The 5,628-nt window shown below is 39.3% G+C and overlaps 1 long non-coding RNA gene across 1 annotated transcript; it reads right to left on the bottom strand.

Moving 5' to 3' along the window:
• Positions 1 to 1,281: 1,281 nt before the first annotated feature.
• LOC122907070 lies at positions 1,282 to 3,589 on the bottom strand. Its single transcript, XR_006384678.1, has 3 exons — positions 3,464 to 3,589; positions 3,087 to 3,197; positions 1,282 to 1,450 (listed from the first exon to the last, which is right to left on the bottom strand). It is a non-coding gene; the product is annotated as an uncharacterized LOC122907070 (long non-coding RNA).
• Positions 3,590 to 5,628: the final 2,039 nt, after the last annotated feature.

Below are 5,628 nucleotides of genomic sequence, written 5' to 3'. Positions count from 1 at the left end.
CGAGAGTAATGGCTGTTAGTGATTTCACCGTGAATGCGCACCTGAGGTTCTAAGTCGGCCCTGGTGCATCGTAGGTGCAGAGATGCGCGTTCCGTGGCCCTCGAGCCGCGCAGTTGAGGAAGCCCAGGAGGCGGTGCGGGGGTGATACCAGTGGGGCGGGGCGGGAGGGCGATGCTCGACCCGCCTCTGTCAAGCTTCACCCTCCCGGTGGACTGGGGGTTTCGAGGAGTGTGAAGGGAACTCCGGAGGCAACGAGGAGGTCGTCCGGTCTCCCGAGGGAAGCCCTCATTTCCTACCGCCTGTTCCTCTTTGCTTCTAAGTAGGAGGCCCACAGTGTGGTCACCTGTCATCTCCTCGCCTACTTAGATCTTCTGTCCCTGGTCGATTTTATGTAATACACCTTGGGGCCCGGAGATGGTCTGCGGTGACCTCTAGAATTAGGCTGGCTCAAACCTTTATTCCCAAATAAGGCTTCGCCCGGGTTCAGGTCCTGGGAAACCGACGCAAGACACCCACTTAATGTGTAGTGGGTTTTCTACACATAACATTCTGGTGACCTCAGTGTAAATCTCCTTCATGGAGGACTTTTTTCCCCCCAATAGAATAAGAGAATTTTTTCAGGGTCCTGGATCTTTGCTGTCTATACAAATGGTGTTTTCATTACAATAGGGAAAACCTCCAAGTTCTGTACTTTATTTATTTAGTTACCAGAGAATTAATAACTAAGGCGATTTTTGAAGTGACTGAGGATAGACTCTTTCGCAGCCTATAAAGTACTTTCTTGGTGATCATTTTACACATGACATTTTTCTTTTACTGAAAACCTCGACCTTTATTCTGAGAGTTCAGTTAGTGTTCGGTTCTCTTTCCACTGGGAGGGAAGAGAAATTGAATAGAAGGTGGAGAGACAAAATTTCCTGTCATTCCATGAGGTGGGCACTCTCTGACGTATGTATCTAATCAAATTCTTCAAAGTTTTAGGGTGGATATTGTCCTCATTTTATAGATGAAAAAATAGAGGTAGAGGGATTATATAACTGATGTAGCCTCAGATGACTAGGAAATAAACAAGGTAGGATGCCTAAGCCTGTATTTGCTCCACCAGATCATGCTGCCTCTCAAATTCCAGAGATTTAACTCTTGTGATAAATGCTGAAATTCTTTTAAAAGTGCTTTCAATTCGAAATGCAGATTTGCACTTTATTTTTGTATGTTTCATTAATCTCCATATTGGCTATCAGCTGCCATAACTCATGTACAGACAATAACATAAAATAGCAGTTGTTAAAAAGTAAAATATTTATTCGGGAATATTATTAAAAGCAGTACCTGATTTAACATATAATAAATAATTAGGCCTTTCAAGTCACTCACATCTTCAGTGAAAAGCTGGACTATGAGATGGCATGCCTTCACCATTACTGTAGAAGCAGAACTGCCACAGTCTTTCCTGGATAGAAGAGTAATTTGTTGGGCTACAGCCCAGTGCACTTTGCCCCCAATGTAGCAACTCCAGTGCACTCAGCAGTATCAAGCAAGCAAAACCAGTTAGCTCCTGAAACAGACTTCCCTGTCTTGGCATATGAATGCCATCCATGAGCTCACAGACCTTATCCTTCTTATATCTGGGATTCTATTAACCTTCATTATTATTTTCAAAGGAATTATCCTTTCTTTTTGAAAAGCACAATGTTAAAGATATTTTGACAGTCTTTCACAGCTATCACTTTAAATAACAATCACAAATAAAGCCTACAGAAAGTTTCCCAATAGTTAGTTAGAAGGTCATTTATCTAAGTCAAAAGCAATAAGAGAGAATGACTACTTGGAAAAAAAAAAAAAAGTCGGCTTCAGCGACATGCCAGGAACTTGAGAACTGATAGGACAATAATGTAAAGCATGTGTTTCCGAGTTGAGTTTAACATCATGCTCAAGATTTTCTTTAATGGTTTTTATGCCAACCAGACATCTCCTGTTAGTGAACTTTACACTCTGTACTGGGTCACACGAAATGGTTTCTTTTTAAAAAATTCATTAATCAGTTATTAAGCCAAACTTTTTTCTTGGGGTAATCCAGACCACATTTGTGATCTTTCAAAAAATCAGAAACATTTAAAAAACCATAAACTTCTAAAAAACTAAAAATATTCCTGTGGCCTTGATCTATTCATTATTATAATTTTGAGTTACAGTAACTGACATTTATGTGCTGCTTACCATTGCCAGGCAAAAATAAGTGCTTTTTATAAACTAATTTAATCCTTGTATCAACCCCATGAGGTAAAAGTATCCTCTGCTGCACACTGGAGGAAGCTGAGGCAAAGAAAAGATAAGAAAGGTGTCCAAGGGGCGCCTTGGTGGCTCAGTTGGTTAAGCAGCAAACTCTTGATTTCTGCTCAGGTCATGATCTTAGCGTCTTGGGATCAAGCCCAGCATTTGGTTCCATGCTCAGTGCAGAGTCCGCTTGAGAATCTCTCACTCCCCCTCCCCCTGCTTCTATCTCTGCTCCTGCCTTCTTGAATGCATGTTCTCTTTTTTAATTAAAACAAAGCAAAATAAAACAAAATTTAAAGAGAAAAGAAGGAAGGAAGGAAGGAAGGTGCCCAAATTCACACAATCAAGTGACGAAGCTGCATTCAAACCCAGGCTCTAGAGTGTTTGTTTGTTTCTTAAGATTTATTTATTTATTTATTTAAGGAAGAGAGAGAGAGAGAGAGAGAAAGAGAGAGAGAGAGAGAGAGAACACACACTTGGGGTGGGGAGGGGCGGAGGGAGAGGGGAGAGAATCCCAAGCAGATTCCACACTGAGTGTGGAGCCCAAAGGCGGGGCTTGATCCCAGGACCCTGAAATCACTACCTGAGCGGAAAGGAAGAGTTGGAAGCTTAACCCACTCCACCACCCAGGTGTCCCTCCAGGGTCTTTGTTCTTAACCCCTATGCAAAACGCCTCCCTAGAGTACTACATTTAAGAATAGATTCCTAGTTTTTGTTTACAATCTCTTATCTCAGAAGCTGACATTTAAATTCAGCTGGCATTAATATTACACTCCTTTAATCCGGATTTACTGAATTCTAAAGTAACTTACCTATATTCAACAACAAAAGATAACACTGAGAACCTTCTTCTGGAACAGCTTCCCTTTGTTAGCAACACATTCCAGAGTTTTGTAAGGGTGTCGTTCATAGATAAGGTGTCTCTAAATAATCCAAAGAAAAGCATAGTTAGTACTTACAATTGCTAAATCAGGTAAACCAAGCTGGAGACTGGAAAAGATAGAGATTTGTAGTAGAAGGAAAGAGAAGATGGGGTAAAGTAAAGGAATTTGATAAAGATATAGAAAAATAAGAATAATAGAGGATAAAGCAGAATAATTTTTAGTATTGAAGAGGAAGAAAAAGAAGCAAGTGCTCTATAAATGAGAACTTAGGGAATAAAAAATGTGATTTGCCAAGAACTTTCAACCTGGAAGGAGGGTGCCTTCATCTGCTTCCCTTCTGGTTCCATGCTCAGTGCAGAGTCCGCTTGAGAATCTCTCACTCCCCCTCCCCCTGCTTCTATCTCTACTCCTGCCTTCAGGAGACTGTTATAAACTGTTTTAACAGCAGACTGTTATAAACTGAGGAGAATTCTGTGATTTCTCCCCAACCTAAGCTTCTCTTATTCAGAGTGTGGGTATCCTAATGTACTTATACATACCATAAATACCTTTCCTTATCACTTTAGATCCTAGGTACCATTGCTGCAATAATTAGAAGAAAGATATATCGAAGATTAAAAAAAGAAGAAGGAAGGAAGGCAAAGGGCACTATTGAGGTAGGTTTTGCCTTCCCAGAAGTTAAGGAAAATGAGAATAAGTAGTCAGTCTTGGGATCTACATTCCTTGTCTAGTAGTACAGAGGGTACTTAAACCAGTCACGTGTCTCCAAGGAGATGATGATAAGTGTTTTGTGCAAAGTTTCTATGGCCAAAGATCAGGCTACATACAGAACCTGATGTTATGGAAAGGAGGTTGCAAAAACACTTAGTTGGCTGGATCAAATACTTCAATAAATGTTTCTCAAAGCATTTCAAACATTCAAATGATTCTGTCTTGGGACTGCAGTAAGACTTGGGAACAAGAAGTCACCATCTCCAAATTATGAAACCAAAAGGCACTGGACATTTGCAGGAGGATCAGACAGAGAAAAAAATTACTTCTAGTTATATGTAACAGCTGCAAAAAAAAAATCATCTCACTGAAATTTTGAGAAAGATCTGAAAATATTCTAGGAACAAGGAAGGGAAAATAATTATTAGTTAAGATTTACCTAACATTACTAATTTAAGATATATACAACTTCACATAGTGTCTATGGCTTTATTTTTGCAAGTGTAGAAATATTTATAAAGTTTTTCATAAGGTTTTACCTACAGTTACAATCCCTCCAAACCTATTTCCTCAGTAGTGGTTCTGCACATAAATGGTCCAAATGCAGGCATTCTCAGAACCTTGATTTTTGTGTTGAGAAGGAACTGTTATCTTTCCTTACATTTAAACATGAGTGTCTGTGAATGTAGATGTGGTTCTGGGTAGGTCTAATTTCAGTTTGGGCCATAACTGCTAGGCCATAAACGTTGCAGATCCTGGAAGCTAAGTTACAGGGAATGTGAGACTACTTAAAATTGCTGGTAAAAGTTTACAAAACTCTGGAATATTTGAAAACTGCTTTTAAAAAAACTCACTGTGAAATAAATGATTTTGAAATAACAACCATGAGAGTTAGCTCCAAGGTTATGTTATGGCCAAGAGAACTTCAGTGTAGGAAAATGGAACTGCTAAGAATTGAGCATATAAAAATACCATTTTCCCCTCTTATTTTGGCTGTTCCAAACTTTTATTTTATTTTATTTTTTTAAGTAGGCGCCACAGCACAGAGCCCAACACAGGGCCTGAACTACGCCCCGAGATCAAGACCTAAGCAGAGATCATGAGTTGGATACTCAAACCAATTGAGCCATCCACCTGCCTCACTATTCCAAACCTTAACCAAACCTTTAAAAATGATTCTATAGCTTTTCTTTTAAACTTCCTGTTTGTACGTATCATGTCTAATATCTAACTCAGATCTCAGTTCATGCCAAACACTTAAAATATTCTACAAAAAGAGATATAAAGCTTTGGAAAGGAAGGAAACTTAAAAAGTTAGGAAGAGACTCAAATTTTCCCAAAATATCAGAAAAAAATAGTAAAACCCCACTTTATGTGTTCTTAATTCATCAGCATTCTATAAATGTTTGAAAGAACAGCAAACGAATAAAAGCCCTTAAAATAAATACATGTAATATAATTACACTTCATCTAAAAACCAGAAAGTAGTGTATGCAAACTGAGCTCTTAGAAGCAGATATCTACATTAACTGCACTAAAGCAGGTTGTTGTATAAAGAAAATCTATATACAGAATTTTTATTTTTTTTAAAGATTTTATTTATTTATTTGACAGAGAGAGATCACAAGTAGGCAGAGAGGCAGGCAGAGAGAGAGAGGAGGAAGCAGGCTCCCTGCTAGGCAGAGAGCCCGACGCAGGGCTCGATCCCAGGACCCTGAGATCATGACCTGAGCCAAAGGCAGTGGCTTAACCCACTGAG

Source organism: Neovison vison, chromosome 5, assembly GCF_020171115.1.
Source record: "Neovison vison isolate M4711 chromosome 5, ASM_NN_V1, whole genome shotgun sequence".
In the NCBI taxonomy this organism is placed as follows: domain Eukaryota; kingdom Metazoa; phylum Chordata; class Mammalia; order Carnivora; family Mustelidae; genus Neogale; species Neogale vison.
The sequence above is the reverse complement of the archived record's forward strand: the minus strand, read 5'-3'. Positions and strand labels throughout refer to the sequence as shown.